This window comes from Periplaneta americana, chromosome 17 (assembly GCF_040183065.1).
Source record: "Periplaneta americana isolate PAMFEO1 chromosome 17, P.americana_PAMFEO1_priV1, whole genome shotgun sequence".
Taxonomy (NCBI): domain Eukaryota; kingdom Metazoa; phylum Arthropoda; class Insecta; order Blattodea; family Blattidae; genus Periplaneta; species Periplaneta americana.
Genome location: NC_091133.1, coordinates 10666397 through 10689341, shown reverse-complemented (window position 1 = coordinate 10689341; position 22945 = coordinate 10666397). Strand labels below are relative to the sequence as shown.

The 22945-nt window shown below is 38.2% G+C and overlaps 1 protein-coding gene, 1 non-coding gene and 1 pseudogene across 4 annotated transcripts in view; 2 read left to right on the top strand and 1 right to left on the bottom strand.

Moving 5' to 3' along the window:
- The window catches only part of LOC138693140 (zinc finger protein ZFP2-like), a 59813-nt gene that overhangs the window by 32454 nt on the left and 4414 nt on the right, over positions 1-22945 (bottom strand). The window contains exon 1 of one of the 3 annotated variants that reach the window (XM_069816804.1): positions 14890-14965. The exons of the other annotated variants lie outside the window; for them this stretch is intronic. The gene's annotated coding sequence lies outside the window, so the exon portion shown is untranslated. Of the gene's footprint in view, positions 1-14889; positions 14966-22945 lie in introns of those variants that run through there. 3 annotated transcript variants of the gene reach the window in all.
- On the top strand, positions 8719-8790 carry TRNAK-UUU (transfer RNA lysine (anticodon UUU)). Its single transcript has one exon. It is a non-coding gene; the product is annotated as a tRNA-Lys (tRNA).
- On the top strand, positions 14449-21869 carry LOC138693394 (uncharacterized; annotated as a pseudogene).

Below are 22945 nucleotides of genomic sequence, written 5' to 3'. Positions count from 1 at the left end.
CATCTATTATTCATCATAGACTGACATCTACTGATCTGATTGGAATTGAGAAGATTCGTCTAGTCTCAGATGGATGCGGGTCTCAAAACAAAAATTCTATTATGATATCGATGATCTGTTGGTGGTTCTACAATGAAGCTCCATCATCCCTCAAATTTGTGGAGGTTCTATTCCCTGTCGTTGGACACAGTTTTCTACCTTGTGATAGGGTATTCGGAAACGTGGAGAAGCAAATAAAAAAGGAAGAGGTGATTGTGTTGCCAGAAGAATATCATACTATCATTGGGAAGCATGCAACTATAATCAAGGTTGGAAATGAAGAATGTCCAATCCGTGAGTGGAAGGAATTTGCAAAAGACATGATGAAACCGACCAGTGCCCTTCCATTTAAGATCTCAGAAGTTAAACGTCTTTTTCTCCGTAGAATGGGAACAGTCGTCCAATTCAAAGGAGAAGCATGTTTTCGCTTTCAGAGCAATCAGTATTTATCAAATGGACTATGCAAACGAGGGAAATGCTTCCGCGGGGCATCAATGCCCTCTGTATCTAAGAAAGTTGGAAGTATCAATCCATTAAAAATCAGAGACGTAGAAGGATTGCTGCAGAAACATTTTGGATTGTCCTGGGAAGGAGATGCCCGTTTGCAGATATACCTGCAAATCCGCATGGCCGGGAAAGTACCAGAAAGCGAGGAAGATGGAGAAGAGGACGCAGATGGCCTTGGTACATGCTTTTGTCTTGATAAAGATACTTGTGTACATGTTTGAAGAGTGTTTTTGTTGTGATTTCTGTAATACGTTGCAATTACGATAATAATATTCTAAAAGACTTCCAATTTTGTACTTGTTTTGTAACTAATTTGTGAATAGTGGTATTATAAATAAAATTAAATTAATTTGAAAACTTGATTTAAAAAAAATCATGTTCAAAAGCATCATTATATCAATTAATATAAAATTAGAGTAACGAATTTCAAAATAAATGAATCAAAATGGGATATCTTAAATTTAATTTTCTTACAAAACAAATATTTGGACACTATGATTTGAATGAACATGGTAGGCATGTTTACTATAGTCGTCTTCATCAATTAGATGCATTCCCGCATTTGTACCAGCATTGTATAAGATGTAGGAAATTTTTGCTGTTTTCTTGAAATTTACTTTTTATGACATAGCCCATTTTGATCTCGGGCGCCTCATATAGGCGTTTTCTTAGTGGATTTCCTCCTTCACTGTAATATAACTAAACTTATTTACGTATTTTCTAACGTATAATATAAAATAACAGAAGTAAATCTAAATATTGTAACTAAGCATTGTTTTAAATATAAACGCCTTATATTGCTCATAAATAGACTTATTAGTGTATTTCTATTTCCTATGACCGAATACATGGAATATTTTTACTTGTGTTTTTTATATATGTTATAAAATACGTAAATAATAATTTTTTTTATATTACAAAGCGAGGGATGTCCGCTAAAAAGTCTATATACCCAATGGTATTTTCCAAAAACCTAACGCACTGTAATAATAATCCTCAGTGTTTTGAGAATCAAAGGCGATATGACTCTTCTACTGCAGACATTGAATGCAATTCCCTCATTCTTACATCATTCTCAATGACACAATATTGTCATAATGTGATTGTATTCATTGCTGGCTTAGTTGTTAAATCATTAATAAAAATATGGTGTAATAAATCTAAAGACTCAATTTACGTAGCCTACCAGCAGTAAACAGAATTTCTTTTATTTTTTTAACGAAAGAATAATGGGAGTCTTGAGATTATAGAAATATGCCGCTTAAGTGAAAGAGCGATTATACAGATGTTGACAGTTCAATTGCATATTACCACCCCCATTCTTACATCGTGTGAAAACAATGTGCTCTAGAAGTAGAACACTTGTACAATCTTTCTACACTTATAGGAACATATTTTAGAAAATGGATCCAGATTCCTCCCGAGAATCATATTTTAAACTTGTTAAACTGACCATAAAAGTACATAAAGATCTAGTGACGTAGCTCAGTGGGCTAAGGACTGTCGGTCCGGAGTCGGCTCGGTCGCGGGTTCGATTCCCACTGATTTCCTGGTTGAGTTTTCTTCTTATATCCTCAACCGTAAGGTGAATGTCAGGTAATGTATGGCGGATCCTTGACCTCGTCTCGCCAAATATCATCTCGCTATCATCAATACCATAGTCTAGTAGTTGATACAGCGTCATTAAATAACCAAATAAAAGAAAGTACTACATAAAGAGCAGATGTTAGCACACAGCTTCAGATTACCAGTACAACACGACTTTACATAAAATTGTTGTAAGACAATATTTAACGGAGTCAATAATAATAATAATAATAATAATAATAATAATAATAATAATAATAATAATAATAATAATAATAATAATAATAATAATAATGAATCAATAGGCAAGATGTTCTGTACACTATGCCTGAGTTGTATTATATGACTAAGTGACTAATTCATGCATGTGACGTTTATTTCATTCTACAGTTGTGATAATAAGCTATTGCACGGTAGGCCTACTTATATTTCTAACTAAAACATTAGGTACGTGTTTCTGTTTTACAGGTGTAGGCCTATATTATGTGATACGGAAGCAAATAAATAATAATTGTTCATTTCTCGTCCACATCAAAGCAAACGTGTTTACAATGTAGGCCTAATGTAACGTCTTACACGGACAGTGTTTTATTAATAATAGTTAATACTAATAATTTTCTTTTCATCTGAACTATTACTACAATATGCATTTGTATTTCTGTTCGCTCTATATGTTGTCAAATAACTATACAACATCTTTAGTTTCGGTATCAAATTATTACAGTTTTCTTTCGTTTCATGTCAAACTAACTGTAACTGAGCTTGATTATGTCTTTAACGTGGTCGCTTTAAATGTTAATAAGATTTTTTTTTCATTTGTCCATTCCGATTGATTTATAAGAAACACCAAACATATATATATATATATATATATATATATATATATATATATATATATATTAAACATTCAGCATTGTATAGTGAAGCCGTCTGCTAGCCGGTGCTTCTCCCAAAACATGGCGGCGGACGCAAGATTCAATTTGTCCCTGCTCTAAACTTCTGCGCAGCCTTGGCTGTAGGGGCTTGGATCTCCGTATAAATGTAATTCCTTGGAACATGTATGAGTAAGAGAGATGTGCAAATAATCGTAAAATTAGAAAATATAACCATCCAATAACAGGACTGGGAATAGATTAAGACCACATGGAGTGGACTGAGAAGAAGAGAGTGGACTGGTAGGACGGAGAGTGTAGTGAAAGGGCAGAGATTGGACTGAGAGCACATAGAAAGGACGGAGAAGACACAGAATAGACTGAGACGGAATAGCGTTGACTGAGAGGCAGAGTGGACTGAGAGGCAGAGAGTAGACTGAGAGGACAGAGAGTGGACTGAGAGCACATAGACTGGACTGAAAGCTATAACTGAGATGACAGACTGGACTGAGGACACAGATTGGACTGAGAAGACAGATACTGGACTGGTAAGACAGAGAGTGTAGCGACAGGACAGAGATTGGACTGAGAGCACAGAGAGTGTACTGAGAGGACAAACAGTGGACTCAGATGAGATAGAGTGGAGTGAAAGGACAGAGAGTGGACCGAGAGGACAGAGAGTATAGTGACAGAACAGAGATTACACTGAGAGCACATAGAGAGGACTGAGAGGATAGAGAGAGGACTGATGGGACAGAGAGTCTAGTGACAGAACAGAGATTGGACTGAGTGCACGTAGAGTGGACTGAGATGATAGAGACTGGACTCAGAGGACAGATACTGGAATAGTAGGACAAATGTTGGACTTAGAGCACATATAGTTGACTGAGAAAACAGAGAGCAGACAGTGAGGACATAGAGTGGACTCAGAGGACAGAGAGTGGACGAAAAGGACAGAGTGGACTGAGTAGACACAGAGTTGATTGAGAGGACATAGAGTGAACTGGTAGGATAGAACTGTCTGTAGTGACAGAACAGAGATTGGGCTGAGAGCACATAGAGTAGACTAAGAAGACACAGTGGACTGAGAGGAGATAGAGTGGACTGAGAGGACAGACTGTGAATTTAAAAGCCAGAGTGTAGTGACAGGACAGAGATTGCACTGAGAGAACACAGAGTGGAGTGAGAAGACAGAGAGTAGACTGAGAGGACATAGAGTGGACTGAGAGTATATAGAGTGTACTCAGAAAAATACAATGGACTGAGAGGACAGAGAATGTAGTGACAGAACAGACAATGGCCTGAGAACACATAGAGTGGACTGAGAAGACAGAGTGAACAGAGATGTTATAGAGTGGACTCACATGACATAGAGTGGACTGAGTATGTAGAGTGGACTCAGATAAAATACAATGGACTGAAAAGACAGAGACTGTAGTGACAGAATAGAGAATGGACTGAAAACACAGAGTGGACTGAGAAGAAAGAGTGGACTCTCATGACATAGAGTGGAGTGAGGGAATAGAGATAGGCCTGAGAGGACAAAGTTTGTAGCGACAGAACAGGGATTGGACTGAGAACACATAGAGTGGACTGAGAGGACAGGGTGGACTGAGAGTCCATAGAGTGGACTGAAAGGATAGAGACCGGATTCAGTGCATAGATAATGTAATTGTAGGACAAATATTGGACTGAGAGCAATAAAGTGGGCTGAGAAGACAGAGCAGACAGTGAGGACATTGAGCGATCTGAGAGGACAAGGAGTGGACTGAGAGGAGAGAGAGTCGACTGGTAGCACAGAGAGTGGACTGAGAGGACATAGAGTAGACTGAGAGAACTGAAGACAGAGAGAGTAGTGACAGGACAGAGATTGCACTGAGAGCACATAGAGTGGAGTGAGAAGACAGAGATTACACTGAGAGGAAAGAGTTGACCCAGATAACATAGAGTGGACTGAGTAGATTGACAGTGGACTGAGCGGTCATAGAGTGACTGAGAGGACAGAGAGTGTAGTGACGTGGCACAGATTGGACTGAGAGCACATAAAGTGGACTGAGAGGACATAAGGTGCACTGAGAGCACAGAGAGTGGACTGGTTGGACAGAGAGTGTAGTGAGAGGAAGGAGATTGGACTGAGAGCACTTAGCGAGGATGGAGAAGAAAAAGTGGACTGGTAGAACACAGCGTGTAGTGACCGGACAGGGATTGGACTGAGATCACATAGAGGGAACTGAGAAGAGTGGACTGGTAGGACAGAGTGGGTAGTGACAGGACAGAGATTTGACTGAGAGGAAAGAGCGGAATGAGCATACAGTGTACTGAGAGGATATTGAGTGGACTGAGATTAGAGATACTGGACTGGTGGTACAGTGTGTGTAGTGACAGGACAGAGATTGGTATGAGAACACAGAGTGGACTAACACGACAGTGAGTGGACTGAGAGAACATAGAGCGGACTGAGAGGACATAGACTAGACTGAGAGGACATAGAGTGGACTGAGATTAGAGATACTGGACTGGTAGTACAGAGAGTGTAGTGACAGGACAGAGATTGGAATGAGAACACATAGTGTGGACCAACATGACAGAGAGTGGACTGAGAGAACACAGAGCGGACTGAGAGGACATGGACTAGACTCGGAGGACATAAAGTGGACTTAGAGGAAAAGGAGAAGACTGAGAGAACATAGTGGACTCGGGTTATAGAGCGGACTGAGAGGAAAGAGTGGACTGAACAGAGACTGGACTGAGAGCACAGAGATTGGACTGAGGCGGTATAGAGTGGAATCATATGACATAGAGTGGACTGAGAGGTCAGAGTGAGGTGGCAAGAACATAGAATAGACTGAGAGGACAGAGTGTGGATTGAGAGGATATAGAGAAGACTGAGAGGGTATAGACTGGACTCAGAGAACAGATACTGGACTGGTAGAAGAAATATTGGACTGAGAGCACATAGAGTGGCCTGGGAAGACAGAGAGCGCACAAAGTGGATATAGAGTGAACTGAGAGGACAGAGTGGATTGAAGGGACACAGAGTGGACTGAGAAGACACAGAGTGTTGTGAGAGGACATAGAGTGGATTGCTAGGACAAAAAGAGTAGTGACAGGACAGATATTTGACTGAGAGCACAGAGTGGACTGAGAAGACAGAATATGGACTGAGAGGACAGAGTGGACAGATAAGACTAAGACTGTAGTGACAGGACAGAGATTGCAGTCCAGTCCCTATTTACTCAGTACTCTCTATGACCTCTCAGTTCACTCTGTTCTCTCAGTCCACTCCACGCCTTATAAGTTTACTTTGTGTCTCCTCAGTCCACTCTACAACCATTCAGTCCACACTCTGTCTTCTCAGTCCACACTATGTCCTCACTGTTTACTCTCTGTCTTCTCAGTCCACTTTATGTCGTCTGAGTCCACTCTGTGTCCCAAGTCAAGTCTATGTTCTCTCTGTCCAATCTGTTCTGTAACTACAGTCTGTCCTCGCAGTCCACTCTCTGTCCTCTGAGTTCACTATATATTATCTGATTCCCCTCTATGACTGAGAGGACAAAGAGTCTTTGACCTCTCAGTCCATTCTACGTCCTCTCAATACACTCTATGTCCTCTCAGTCCACTCTATATCTTCTCAGTCCCCTCTATCAGCTCTCAGTCCAATCTCTATCCTGTCACTACACTCCCTATCCTACTAGTCCAGTATCTGTCCTCTCAGTCCACTTCCTGTGCTCTCAGTCCACTCTACGTTCTCTCAGTCCAATCCCTGCTCTCTCACTACACTCTCCCTCCTCTCAATTCTCTCAGTCCACTCTATATCAGCTGAGTCCACTCTATGCCGTCTCAGTTCACTATGACCCCTCAGTCAACTCTATGTGCTCTCAGTCCAAACTCAGTTCTGTAACTACACTCTGTGTGCTCTCAGTCAACTCTCTGCCCTCTCAGTCCACTGTATGTCATCTCAGATCACTCTCTGCCCTCTCACTCCACTCTATGTCCTCTCAGATTACTCTCTGTCCTTTCAATCCATTCTATGTTCTCTCTCTCCACTATTTGACTTCTGAGTGCACTCTATGTGCTCTCAGTCCAATAACTGACCTGTCACTACACTCTGTCTTACCAATCCACTCTGTCCTCTCAGTCCACTATGTCATCTCAGATCACTCTGTGTTCTCTCAGTCCACTCCATGTGTTCTCAGTCCATTCCCTGTCCTGTCACTACACTCTCTGTCCTACCAGTGCACTCTCTGCCTTCTCAGATCACTCTTTGTCTTCTCAATCCACTGTATGTGCTCTCAGGCCAATCTCTGTCCTGTCACTAAACTCTCTGTCCTTCCAGTCCAGTATCTGTCCTCTCAGTCCACGCTATGTCGTCTCAGTCCACTCTCTGTCCTCTCAATACACTCTATGTGCTCTCAGTCCGTTCCCTATCCTGTCACTGGATCATTTATATAATCTAATTTTACGATTATTTGCAATTCTCACGTACTCATACATGTTCCAAGAAATTACATTTATAGGGGGATCGAACCCGGGTAATAATATTTTTGGTCAATAGTTTCTTTGGCGTATGGGTTTCCCTGAGCTGGAAGTATCGTATCAATGCAACTCTGGTGTTCTGCACTGTTGCCAACATATCAGCCTACAATCTCGCTAACTTTTCAACAAAAACTAGCTAAATCTCTCCAAAGTGTGTTAAAAAATTCCCAGAAATGTAGCTAAAAGTGAATAATAAATATCTTACTTACTTACTTACAAATGGCTTTTAAGGAACCCGAAGGTTCATTGCCGCCCTCACATAAGCCCGCCAGCAGTCCCTATCCTGTGCAAGATTAATCCAGTCTCTATCATCATACACCACCTCCCTCAAATCCATTTTAATATTATCCTCCCATCTACGTCTCGGCCTCCCTAAAGGTCTTTTTCCCTCCGGTCTCCCAACTAACACTCTATATGCATTTCTGGATTCGCCCATACGTGCTACATGCCCTGCCCATCTCAAACGTCTAGATTTAATGTTCCTAATTATGTCAGGTGAAGAATACAATGCGTGCAGTTCTGTGTTGTGTAACTTTCTCCATTCTCCTGTAACTTCATCCCGCTTAGCCCCAAATATTTTCCTCAGCACCTTATTCTCAAACACCCTTAACCTCCTAATCGTTTGTGTATTTTCTCCTAACATATTCACGTCATCCGCATAGACAAAACGCTGATGTAACCCGTTCAATTCCAAACCCTGCCCGTTATCCTGAACTTTCCTAATGGCATTTTCTAAAGCGAAGTTAAAAAGTAAAGGTGATAGTGCATCTCCCTGCTTTAGCCTGCAATGAATTGGAAAAGCATAAGATAGAAACTGACCTATACGGACTCTGCTGTATGTTTCACTGAGACACATTTTAATTAATCGAACTAGTTTCTTGGGAATACCAAATTCAATAAGAATATCATATAATACTTCCCTCTTAACCGAGTCATATGCCTTTTTGAAATCTATGAATAACTGATGTACTGTACCCTTATACTCCCATTTTTTCTCCATTATCTGTCGAATACAAAAAATCTGATCAATAGTCGATCTATTACGCCGAAAACCGCACTGATGATCCCCAATAACTTCATCTACGTACGGAGTTAATCTTCTCAAAAGAATGCAAATCAAGATTTCAGGTATGACTCCCTGTAAAGTTGATTTGAATGGATCGGTGTCGGTTAGAGTTCCCGAGTAGCTCAGTGGTAGAGCGTTGGTACTTTAAACCAAAGGTCCCGGGTTCGATACCCGGCTCCGGAACAATTTTTCCCTCGAAATTATTCAAATCAACTTTACAGGGAGTCATACATGAAATCTTGATTTGCATAATACACGTCACTGTTCGTTAACAGAAAACCACAATTTAAGTCAGACGGAGTTAGTGTGCACTTGAAGTTGGTTGCTTGATGGTTGTCAGCCCACTTTGAGGTCTGTGGATATAGAGGGAAAAATTGGATCGGTGTCGGTTAGAGTTCCCGAGTAGCTCAGTGGTAGAGCGTTGGTACGTTAAACCAAAGGTCCCGGGTTCGATACCCGGCTCCGGAACAATTTTTCCCTCGAAATTATTCAAATCAACTTTACAGGGAGTCATACCTGAAATCTTGATTTGCATAATACACGTCACTGTTCGTTAACAGAAAACCACAATTTAAGTCACACGGAGTTAGTGTGCACTCGAAGTTGGTTGCTTGACGGTTGTCAGCCCACTTTGAGGTCTGTGGATATAGAGGGAAAAATTGGATCGGTGTCGGTTAGAGTTCCCGAGTAGCTCAGTGGTAGAGCGTTGGTACGTTAAACCAAAGGTCCCGGGTTCGATACCCGGCTCCGGAACAATTTTTCCCTCGAAATTATTCAAATCAACTTTACAGGGAGTCATACCTGAAATCTTGATTTGCATAATACACGTCACTGTTCGTTAACAGAAAACCACAATTTAAGTCACACGGAGTTAGTGTGCACTCGAAGTTGGTTGCTTGACGGTTGTCAGCCCACTTTGAGGTCTGTGGATATAGAGGGAAAAATTGGATCGGTGTCGGTTAGAGTTCCCGAGTAGCTCAGTGGTAGAGCGTTGGTACGTTAAACCAAAGGTCCCGGGTTCGATACCCGGCTCCGGAACAATTTTTCCCTCGAAATTATTCAAATCAACTTTACAGGGAGTCATACCTAAAATCTTGATTTGCATAATACACGTCACTGATCGTTAACAGAAAACCACAATTTAAGTCACACGGAGTTAGTGTGCACTCGAAGTTGGTTGCTTGACGGTTGTCAGCCCACTTTGAGGTCTGTGGATATAGAGGGAAAAATTGGATCGGTGTCGGTTAGAGTTCCCGAGTAGCTCAGTGGTAGAGCGTTGGTACGTTAAACCAAAGGTCCCGGGTTCGATACCCGGCTCCGGAACAATTTTTCCCTCGAAATTATTCTCAAATGAACATTGGACAAAATTTTGTACGATGTCAACAAAAGTGATATTCCTCGAAAGGTACCACAGTTGGTTTTGTCCCCCTTTTTAAAAATAGGTACAATTATGAACTCCTCCCATTGTTCTGGAACAATTTCCTTTTCCCAAATTGCAAGTACAAGTTTATAAATTTCGCTATATAATGCACTTCCACCCTCTTGTATTAATTCTGCTGGAATTTGATCGATACCTGGAGACTTGTACTTTTTCAGATTTTCTATCGCAATTTCGACTTCTGAAAGCGTGGGTTCGGGTATAAATGGGTCAGCAGTTTGTATTTCAATTTCATCCCGAACATTTCTATTTGGAGCAGTTTGTATTTCAATTTCGTCCCGAACATTTCTATTTGGCCTATGTACATTTAGTAGTTTCGCAAAATAGTTTTTCCATCTGTTTAGGATTGATGGAGAGTCTGCAAGCAAGTCACCATTCTCATCCTTGATCACGTTTACCCTTGGCTGATATCCGTTCTTAAATTCCTTTATACCCTTATATAAATCTCGAATGTTTTTATTCTTACTATTTGTTTCTACATCATTCAGTTTTTCCTTCAAGTAACCTCTCTTTTTATTCCTAAGTGTACGACTTGCTTCCCGTCTTTCATTGAAATAATTATCTCTCTTCTCCTCAACTGGATCCTGTAAGAATTTCAATTTTGCCTGTTTCCTTCTATCTACTACCATGCAACAATCATCACACCACGGTTTCTTTTTCTTAGTTTCATAATAACCTATGCTCTGCTCAGCTGCAATTTTGATACTATCTCTGATATTTTCCCACACGCTATTAACATCTAATTCTTTCTCAACTTCGTCGGAACTTTCTAAAATGGCAAACCTATTCGAAATTTCGACCTGATAATTTTGCTTAGCTTCCTCGTCCTTTAATTTCAAAATATTGAATTTAATAATATTAACTTGTTGCTCTACTCGCTTGGCCACTAATAATCTTTCTCTTAATTCTCCAATCACCAAATAATGGTCAGAATTACAGTCTGCACCCCTGAAAGTTCGAATATCTACTATACTAGTATGTCTCCGTTTATCTATCAAGATGTGATCTATTTGGTTGTGTGTCAATCCATCTGGAGAAGTCCAAGTATATTTATGTATATCCTTATGGGGGAATGTTGTACTTTTGACAATTAAATTTTTCGATGTGGCAAAGTTGACTAATCTAACTCCATTGTCACTACTAATTGCGTGTAGGCTCTCTTTTCCAATAGTTGGTCTAAAAATATCCTCCCGTCCTACTTTAGCGTTGAAATCCCCCAATAAAACTTTCATGTGATATCTAGGGAACTGATCAAAAGTATGTTCCAATTCCTCATAGAAGCTATCCTTTATATGGTCGTCTTTCTCTTCTGTATGGGCGTGAGCATTTATAACTATGATGTCGCACTATCTACCCTTAAGTACTAAATATGATAACCTGTCACTGATAAATTCGACCTTTTTTACTGCTGATTTTATTCTTTTATGAACAAAGAATCCTGTTCCTAATTGGTGATTATTGTTTCCTTCCCCATAATACAACAAGTAATCTCCTATTTGTAATATGCCATTCCCATCTAACCTAACCTCTTGTACTCCCACGAAGTCTATTCTATATCTAGCTAGTTCTTTTGCTACTAATGTTACCCCTCCTGTTCTATAAAGACTAGTTACGTTCCAAGTGTCAAATCTCAAAACCTTATTCCTTTGCTGTGGTCGTGCCAGAGAATCAGTCCTATTCCGAGGCTTATTGTAGGGATTCGTAACAAGCTGTTTTTTACGGTGATGGGTTGTTAGCCCTTCGCCCAACCCCCAAGCTGGAGGACCACCCCTTATCGGCTGTCCACGACTGCTTATTCAATATATGCGCAGCTACCCTCCATATCTGGAGGCCGTCTCCTCTATCCGCAACCTGAGGACGCGCCATGCCGTGGTGATAGGGACCCACCATACATGGCCTAACGATGATAGGTCTTTTTTTGTTTGATAGGTCTTTTTTTTTAGTCTCTGATTGCAATCGTCAGTACTTTTAGTGTTGAACAAAAATTGGATTTTAGGAGTGGAGTTTTGGACTTTGCCAAGAAAATAACACTGTCTGTTATTCATACCGCAACCCATACACAGCACAATGTTCCTCAGGAGCAGCATTTTCCTTCCCAAAACCAGCCACGTGTACCCTTGGCAGTATCCTCTCTCTGTTCAATGTTCTCCTGCGATGAGCAACATTTCAACTTCCGCACACTCACTAGAAGACTCCACCGAGTCTGTAGACTTGTTTCAGTTTCTTTAGACCTAATTGTTGTTCATGTAATTGCAGTGAAATTGTATTAATTTTTGTAATGTTTCAGTGATAGATTATGTATTCAAATGCTAGATAGCTAATCAGTATAGTTGTCAGTTATTTAAGTCTTCGCTAAAGTTCATTTGTACACTTTTAAAACTTATACTTTAAAACTTAGAAAATATAACCTAATAATACCAAACTAAACATATTTCATTTTCAATATCACTATACTTTGATTGAGTGAACTTGCCTTAAAATTTACATTTCTAAGGGAGGGATTGCTAGTCTCATCACAGTATCTTCACTTTTGATCACGTCACTTATCTTACATGCCAGTTCATCAAATGATTTAATACTCATTCGAAAATAATTGAAAAATTTTGTATCACCTTCTCTCAACTCTGTGAACATTGTCGTAAAAGTAAGTACCTTGAAGGAATCGTTTGGCAACCAATGGATGTTCCCAAAACCGCCTCTCTGTGCACTTCAAGTAGTTTTTGTAAATTAAATACGCAAAAACAGCACGTTTTCGTCTGTACACTTCCATCATGGATCTCTGAAAGATTCCAAAAGTCGGAACAATATGCGTCATTATGACGCTACGTGTGGACGGGTGGACACAGGGACGCAGCGTCAACCAATGGACGCGCGTCTTTATGACGCTAGTCTGCATCGGGCTTAATGTCCACGATTTCATGCAGTTACAACTTATTGGCTTTTCAAATACACGATAGCAGCCTTTCTCTCATCGCTAAGGAGAAACTTCCCCTACTGGCGTTCGCTGTATTGTGATTTATCCGGAGTGTAGTGTTGCTTGCCCTGCATACATGCATAATTTGGATTACGTAGTCAAGGCTTCTAAACTTCTCATAGGTTGCATTAGTATCGAGCTTGTGGGCGTGGGATTGACGGGAAAGGAGAGGGATTTTAACGTCACAAGATAGTTGAATGCGCCAAAGCTCAAATGCTTCAAAGCAGTATCTCGTGTTTTTTCTTGTTTATGTTGTTTTGAATGCATTATATCAGGTCAAAGATGTGTTGTTGCGGTATGCAACAATTCTAACGATAAAAATAAAGAGTTGTCTTTCTTTACCAATCCTAAAGATTTAGGAATTAGAAAAAATGGGTAATTGCGTGCAAAAGACAGGATAAATTCAATCTTGATACAAGCAGAGTATGCTCTGATCATTTTAAAGATGACGATTTTGTTCCTGATTTTCGAGCAGCATTAATGACAATAAAGCCGAAACGACCGAGAATGTTAAAGCCTACAGGTAAGTTTAAATAAATCAATAGGCCTATATAAGTGGCCTATGTTAATATCAGCTTTGTATAATTAGGTTAGGTTCATCTATGTTAACCTACAAATTATTTTTTTTCTTTTGTAATCTCTGCTGGGTCGTACGTAACTTACAATTAACAAAATAATCATGCTACTTACACTAACAGTTGCATACCAAAGAGGTGGAGGTTTAACGATGTTTTTTTACTATAATTCTCATTATATTGATTTTATATTAATGATTTGTGACATTTTGTCATTATGGCATTATCAGTGGGTTAATTATAATAGCCCCCAGTGACAATTCATTGTTGAGTTACAATGATTATTGTAAATGAACGTGTTAACATTTCATTACCGGTACATGCTCCTTTTCCAAACTTTAGAATGAGATATTAAAATCAATCAATGTTAGATTTTTTTATAAACTTACATTTAAAACAAAAACACCACCATCTTGGCCCTCTTTAAATTTTAATACATTATTCTTTCTTTTGAAGGTTTAACCATGCCATCATCAGCATGGCTAAGTAGTTTCAATAATACTGAAAAATTCTACAATTAGTTTCATGGCAAGAACACGATTAAAAAGGAGCGGAATATTATAAAAAGAACCAAAGAATGTGTGGCAATGTTCGCACATAACGTTCCACGTGAAATTTTATTGTTGATTGTACAATCAAAACTAGGTTCTTTATACGACTCAATTATGCGAACACAAGACTGGAAAGTAGCAGACGAAAACGGACGTCAGACACTGACAGCAGACGAATTGTTAAGAAATACAGAAAAATAATGCAGTGACAAGTGTAAAGGTACGGTCACACGTCGCTACTTTTACTGCGCAACTTTTGTACTGCAGCTGCAAAACCTGCGTGTCGTGTTCACACGTAGCATTCAATCTCCGTGTTGATTCTATACATTTTGAGGTTACGTTCACATCTATCTGATGTGGTATCAAAAAAATGTATTCGGACAATGCAATACAAGCGGCAGCTTGTTTATCAGTTGCGTTAATTATAAAACGTAGAAGAAAACCTCGAAATAGAAAACGAAAAAGGTGCTGGACCAAAGAGTGGATAAAAAATAGAGAACAACATGGAATTACAATCTCCTTCGGGAACTACACGAAGGGGATGAATCATTTTATAAGAACTTCTTGCTTATGTCAGCAGCTGATTTTGACAACCTGTTGGAGAAAGTGGCACCCCTAGTTGAACGAAAGGACATGCTTATGAGAAGAGCTTCCCACCTGCTGAACGTTTAGTCGTGACATTGAGATATTTGGCAACAGGTACAGTAACAATGTAATAACAAATAAATTAAGCACTCTACATACCTTGTTTAGTTCCTTATAAATGGTTTGTTTTCTTTTCACAGGTGACAGCTATAAATCATTATTGTATCTCTTCCGTATACCTGCTAACACAATATCACAAATAATTCCAGAAGTTTGCCGTGCAATTTATGATGTACCAAAGAAAGAACATCTCAAGGTGAGAAACTAGATATTATTTATTGATAGAATAAGATTACATTTCGTAGGCGTGGAGTAGCCTACGTCACCTACTTTTAGATGTGTTAGTATTTCACACAAATATACTATAAAGACATATGTTTGCATGTAAAAATGATTAAGTAAATGTTAGTAATCATATAATTAGCTTAAAATTTCATCATTGTCATCGTCTTTATTTTGTACGACATAAATTGTTGGTTCTTGCGTACTATCTGTTACATTCAGGCCTGTGACTTGAGAGTTTTCCACAGATTGAACATAACACAGTCTCTGTCCATGTTCGAAATTTATTTTAGTGATGGCTTCTTGAATTGCAGTTTTTAATTTTAACTGTAAATCGGGTACCTTTGTTAGTTGACGCAATTCACTGGCAACAAAGTCACCGAAAATTGCGAAATCATCTTTTTCTTTGTGGTGGGATAAAGCCGACAAACATTTTTGTAGGCCTATTATCAATTGTTCTTCTTTATCGAGTGCACTTTCGTTACGACGTCTCTTTCTTGTTTGGGTTGATGATCCAGATGTCGTCGGAATCGGTGGTGATGATGACGACTGACTAGTAGATTCGTCATAATTTTCAATGACCTCCACTGCCTCCACAATTTCAGGATTTATGTCAGAGTTACTTGTTCCAGTCTTGAAAAAGAAAACATTTAGGTATTAGAAATATTGCATAAACATACATACTGATTTTGTTTCATTTGTATTTTAAACACCAAACACAGAGGCAGAATGGACAGAAGTTGCAGATGAGTTCGAGAAGAAGTGGAACTTTCCCAACTGTATTGGCGCTGTAGATGGGAAACATGTAAATGTAGAAGCACCAGCAAATAGTGGAAGTTTGTACTTCAATTACAAACATACACACAGCATAATATTGATGGCATTAGTAGATGCCTATTACAGATTCACATACATCAATGTTGGCGCACCTGGACGTGACTCAGATGGAGTTTATCAGAACTGCTCCTTATCAAGTGCCCTTGAAAATAATACAGTGAACATCCCACGCGCAAAACCGTTGCCTGGAAGAAACAAACCTGTGTCCTACGTTGTAGTCGCAGAAGATGCATTTGCTTTAAAGTCATACATAATGAAACCATTTGCTAACAGAAATCAAAGTGTATCAGAAAGAATATTTAACTACCGCCTCTCACGTGCAAGAAGAATTGTGGAAAATGCCTTTGGACTTATATCTGCACGATTTCGTTGCCTCAGAAAAACAATAGAACTATCACCTAAGACAGTGGAAAGAATTGTATGTGCTGCTTGGGTTTTGCACAATTTCTTAACGTCACAAACACAATCAGCATCATTGTATGCACCACGAGGCACTTTTTATGTCGAAAATCAGGATTGTACTATCACACCAGGGAGTTGGGAGGAATGAAGATGCAACTATGGTGCCGCTGGAAAAAAATGTCGTCATCACAATCCTAGCATTTTGGCAAAAGCAATAAGAGAAGAATTCAAAGACTTTGTTGCGAAGGTCAAGTTGAATGGCAGTGCAATTATATTTGAATGACAGTTGAAGACATGTAGGCCTATTGATTTTGTTTATTATCATTATTATTATTTCCCATATGACATAGAAATTCGTTTTATTTGCATTTGTTTTCAATGATTCGTGTAAATGATATTTTTATTCGTGAAAATGGTGTTTAAAAGATGTTTTGATCCATGAAAATGATTAATAATTTCAAGGGAAAAATTATTCCGGGGCCGGGTATCGATCCCGGGACCTCTGGTTGAACGTATCAACGCTCTTTCAAACTGAAATTATTCAAATCTGCTTTACAGGCAGCCTTACCTGAAAGACTAGATTTGCATGAAAATGATGTTTAAAAAATCCACTTCTTGCAAACTGTCAGCAATTTCATTTCCTGCTTGCCAATGTAAGTTGGTGTATTTGTTATAAAATATAATGCATACAATACATTTCGTATTATTAGTGTGTACTTACAATTGAATCCACAGTCTCAATGTTGCATGAGTGGCGAAACATGAACTGCATAGAATCAAAAAACTCCCACTTCGTCTGGTATGTTTGGTGTGAGCTGCTGCCGGATTTAATGTTCTTCATTTTTGACCGCTCTTTACTATACTGGGCGCGAAGAGTATGTAATTTCTTCTTAATGTCGTGTTCTGACATTTGCAGTTCGATAGACATTTCTTCTATAGCCGACCGCCTTTTATTTTTGTTGTGATAATCAGCGCTTTGGATATTCCATAAACATTCCCTAAGTTCAACTAACTCTATCAATTTTTTTATTTTTTCTCTGCCCCAATTTGTATTCAAAACTGACATTTTCTCTATCACAATATACGAGTATTGCCTAAGTACCTAGTCACATTACGCGCTAAAAGAATTACATGTGTAGTGTTGGCAACTATACTGTTTCAAATTATGCTAAGAATGTCGAAAAAATAATAATAATTTCACTGTCGTCATATATATTCTGTCTACACTATAATTTTAGTTATTATTATAAATAGCTTATTTTCATCATGTTAAAAGCTGAAATATGTAGAAACAATACAAGATATTAACATAACATTGTAGTGTATGGGTGGTAACACTGTTCGCAAGCGCTGCAAAAGTTTCAACAAAACCGATATCAAAAATGCTGCGGTTGCAACCCTGAGAACCCTATTCACACATCGCAAAGCATGGAAAAGTAGCGAGCAGCAGGTTCGGCAGCCGCTACGTTTCGGGTTGCACCGTTGTTCACACGTCGCAGTACGAGAATTACACAGTTTTTTGTACTGCAGCGCTGCAAAAGTAGCGACACCGTACCTTAAGTACAGCTTTTATACACACGGTATAAACACTTTGAACGTATTTATTTTATTCCATGATACGTACACACTAGGTTTACACCCCATATAATGTTTTTATTTGAGGCGATTATGTTTATAATGTACGTTGATCAATTTGAAAATAAAGGACCAATCAGCATGGACTCCTCGCGCATCATCAACCAACTAGCTATTTGATTGGCTAATGAAAAACGAGATAACCTATTGAGTGTATAGAACAGTGTTGTCAATTCAGCGGTTTGTCCGCTAGATCTGGCGTTTTTCTGTGTTCATCTAGCGGCTAAAATTTATATTATTTGGATTGCTGATATAGGATTTAGCGGATTTCGCATCGCAGCGGTGAGATTGTCTTCATAGCTTGTAGCTTACACTAAATAACAGATCCATCTAAAAAAAAAAAAAGTGGCGTAAAAATAAAATTAATTAATGTCTGTAACCACACAATGAGGTTAAACAAGTAAAACTCGAATAACAATTACACGAAACAGAATAAGTGACAATATGACAGACACAGACTTCCCTCTATGAAGTATTAAAATGAAAATGAACCACAAGTAATCAGCGACAACTCCACTCTGCCATTCGCTATGAAGAATACACGATTCCATGGTATGAGCAGTTTCCACTATGATTAAGAGGGCCGTGGTCACGGAAACCAGATGAAAATAGAGAGCCATAATTTATAGAGTCGTCATCAGTGTTGCCAATTCAGCGGTTTTCTCGCTAGATCTAGCGTTTTTCAGTGTTACTTTAGCGGGTAAAATTTAAGAAATTTGTATTGCTCATATAAGGATGTAGTGGCTTTTTTAATACTCACAGCAGTAAAATAATCTTATTTTTACATTGATAGTATAGCAATTTAGCAGTTTCTGCACTTGTGAAGGATTTTTAAGAATCGAGTTGGCAACACTGGTCGTCATAAGGGAATAGAGCAACGAGTTAGAACTCTTTCTAACTCGTTGGAATAGAGAAGAATTGTTTGTTCTTATTGAAAATAAGAGAAACTGAAGAGAGAGAAAGAGAAAGAGAAACTGAAAATATGTATAAAAAGGAGAAATGCCGACAAAAATCTAATATGAAAATAGTGCAATTTCAAGTTTATGATCAACATAAATTAAAGTAAATTGTTATGCCAGAGATCAGAATACACGAAAATCCACGCAAATGTATGTTTACACGCAAAATTACACGCGTTCTTTAAATTCGCGCGCATCATGGAATTATATACCATTTGGCAACGCTCAATCCTCGTTTCTAATAATATGTTACACAGATCTGTGACGCCAACCTCTTAGCCATTAATTATGGTTAGGTTATTTTACGGCGCTGTATCAACATCTCAGGTTATTTAGCGTCTGAATGAAATACAGGTGATAATGCCGCTGAAATGAATCCAGGGTCCAGCATCGATAGTTACCTTGTTTTTCCTGATATTAAGTTGAGGGAAAACCCCAGAAACAACCTGAACCAGTTAGCTTGCCTCAACCGGGAATCGAACCCGGGCCACCTGGTTTCGCGGCTGGATCCGCTAGCTGTTACTCTACAGGTGTGGACATTAATTATGGTATCACTTATAAATAATTACGGTATTTTACAACAATAATGAAATTAAATAAAAGTAGACATTTACTGTGTGCCACAACCATTTTTGATGTCTTTAATGTAGCCTAATTATGAACGACAGATACCCGTATAAGAATGGCTATTATTTCATATTCATATTTTGTCAATACAATTTAATTATTGGAATTGATCGTATGTTTAGATCTATTTATTTGTATGGAAAAGTTTAGACATGTGATACATGGCCTAAAGATTTGCAAATGAGAAATTTGTGTAAAATGGCTGCGTGTTTATTCGACTTCATATGGCTGCGTATAACAGAAATATCTCTTCTCATTCAATAATTACAAAGTTTATGACGGGCCTTGAATACATCTGCATGGAAATCATATGATGTTCATTTTTCAAAAAGAATTTTATACTACTGTTTTCGATGTTTTGGACGTTCATATTTCGCAGCATCACCATGCTGAATCTATTTCTTTTTTGGTGTTATGGGCCGTTAATTATCTTCACTAGATTCCATAGCAGCGATTAAATGAATTATTTACTGTGAATAACTGGCATGTGTACGCACGATATCATTATTACCCTAGCCACATTAAATTAACAAGCCATATCCATACATTTGGTAACGTTGCTACTCCAAGGTAGGTGGTCCGATTGCAGAGAAATCAGCAGACGACACATCTACGAAATAAGTTTAAAATTTCGTTTTTCATGGCTTCGTAGTAACTCGCTCACGATCGATTTCTACATGAAACTGATTGAGTATGAAGTATAAACACAAAACCTATATCTAAAATTACGAGTAGTTGCGGTGTAGGCAATTAGCAATCAAGCTGTAGATCAAATTTAATAAGTATATTTGTACAACACAATATGCGATAAAATGAAAACATTAAACAAAAGTAATGGTTCATCTTCCTTTCTTTGTTTACTTTGAAATATGAACTACCTTATATAAGGTAAAAAAAAAACACTGGCGTTTTACACATAAGTACGCCTGTATCTGGAGTCAACCATTAGGAACATCAGAATTTGTGCACTATAATGCTAATAATGATGGGCTTAAAAAAATAAAGTAGTATTAGATTATACACAAACCAAAAAAAGTTTTGCATCACCTGTCAACCAGACCTAAAAAAAAAAAAAAAAAGACAAGACCAAAGGTAAGGAATGAAAATGTACCGGTATTTATTTTTAATAGTTGTTGACAAAACAATAACATAATACAAAATATATATATATATAAGTTCAATCATAAGACATATCTCTTTGCAAATGTTTATTTGCTATGAAGGCATTAAATATATATTAACGTTTTCGCCTTATTTGGCAGCATCAGATATAATAAAATGCGTCATTCTATCTGATAGAATATTCATGTCTAAATCCAAGCGTACGTATACTACATCACAGCAGAAGCCAAAAGCTTATGTTCTTGATAATGATTAATTGTCAACATAAAACACAAGACTCATCAATTTGTAACATAGTGTTACACTAATTATATAGTATTTTAATACATTTTATCCTTCGTAAATTTTAAATCTATGATATATCTTCATTTTCATTCATAATCAAATTCTAATTGATGTTTTAACACCGCCGACATTTTGCATAATTCAATTGCTCACTATTTAATCATGTATGTACACCTGTAACATGAGTTATATGTATATACAACTACCTTCGTTTTCTTTCAAACTTGTATTGCAATTATAACAACCATATTAGTTTCATACATAAAACTCATGAAGATATCATTCACCATGTATATTGTACTGTTGTTTGTCAATTCATTCAAGTTTCAGATCACGCATTTTATTATATCTGATGATGCCAAATAAGGCGAAAACGTTAATATATATTTAATGCCTTCATAGCAAATAAACATTTGCAAAGAGATATGTCTTATGATTGAACTTATATATATATATATATATATATATATATATATATATATATATATATATATATATATATATATATATATCGTATTATATTACTAGACATATCTGAACATAAAAATGAACTCCAAATTAAAACAATAACCGTTGTTGACAAAATTTTACTATAACAATGGTGTGGATGGCCAAATGAAAATAGAGTACTGGCTGGAGTACAAATCTCTATCCTAGCAACTTCAATAGAATGTAGTACTTTCTCTTGCATTGATTAATGCTTGGATTTTTCGTGGCATACTGTGTACCAGCACATTTATCAACTGTTGATCCATTCTGTCCCAGTCTTCAACAGCAACTCTGTTTGGTCTTCAAGATTGCATGGGGGGTCAGGGCGTGCACAAATGGCTCTCTTCAGTTGATGCTAGACATGCTCAATTGGATTCATGTCTGGAGAATATGCGGGCCATTCAAGCCTGGCAATTCCTTCACGATTACGGAAGTCATTGATGACAGCCGCACGATGGCCATCATCCATAAACGTGAATCCTTCTCCTAAGTTTTGATTAAGTGGTCCTACTATGGCCTGAAGAATGTTGTCCCTATACTGTGGAGCCTTCAGCATTCCTTGGATCGACAACAATTGTGTCCGTCGGCCCCATATAATGCCACCCCAAAACATCACTGATCCGCCACCTTGCTGCATTCGATTATTGCAGGGGTGTCTGAGTTGTGCAGCATTACCTGATTCTCTCCACACACGTTGTTGATGATTACCTGGCACAAGGCATATTCGTCATTCGTCCGTGAATAGAACTTTGTGCCAATTTTGTGCAGTCCATTGGTGATTATTTCTTGCCCAAGAGTAACGTTGTCCATGGTGCCTAGGTGTAAAAGTTGGGCCTCGCCATGAACGTCTGGAGTGCAGTCTGCTATCATGTAATCGGTTTCGTACAGTCAGATTGGATACGCGTCTCAATATCGTAGTTTGAAAGTAATTGTTAATCATGCCACAGTATTCTCAGCATTTCTCATGGCAATAATTCGCAGATATTGGTTACCATATTCTGTTGTTGCCTGTGGACGACCACTATGAGGCATGTCATCGACATTACTTGTGTTTCAGAAGCGATTTCAGGTTCGTACCACACCACTCTGGTTCAATCTTTAGCGCCTAGCTACTTGCCTTGAAGACAGTCCTTCCTGACATGGAGAAACAATCCTCACATGGTTGAAGTTCGTAATTGACTGCCTTGCCATGGTTCAACCTTCTTAGAATGAAATAAAACTGTTTTTCCCTGAGAGATGAGATTTCTTATACTTCTGTTTACATTTGTTTACTTTTTCAGGCGGTTTCTAGGATAGACTTCTACTGTTTCTCAACATTGTTTACGTTTTTCAGAGAGTTAAAAGGATAGCTTTCAAATGGTTTTATGGACATTGCTTGAAGTGGAGCATAAATACCATTTCTAAGGTGATCCAAAACATTTTTTGATGTGTGTAATTTGGAATTCACAACACTTTAAGCTTAAATATAAGTAATTGAATTGATTAATAAATTAAAAAAGTAACTACGTAAAAACCTT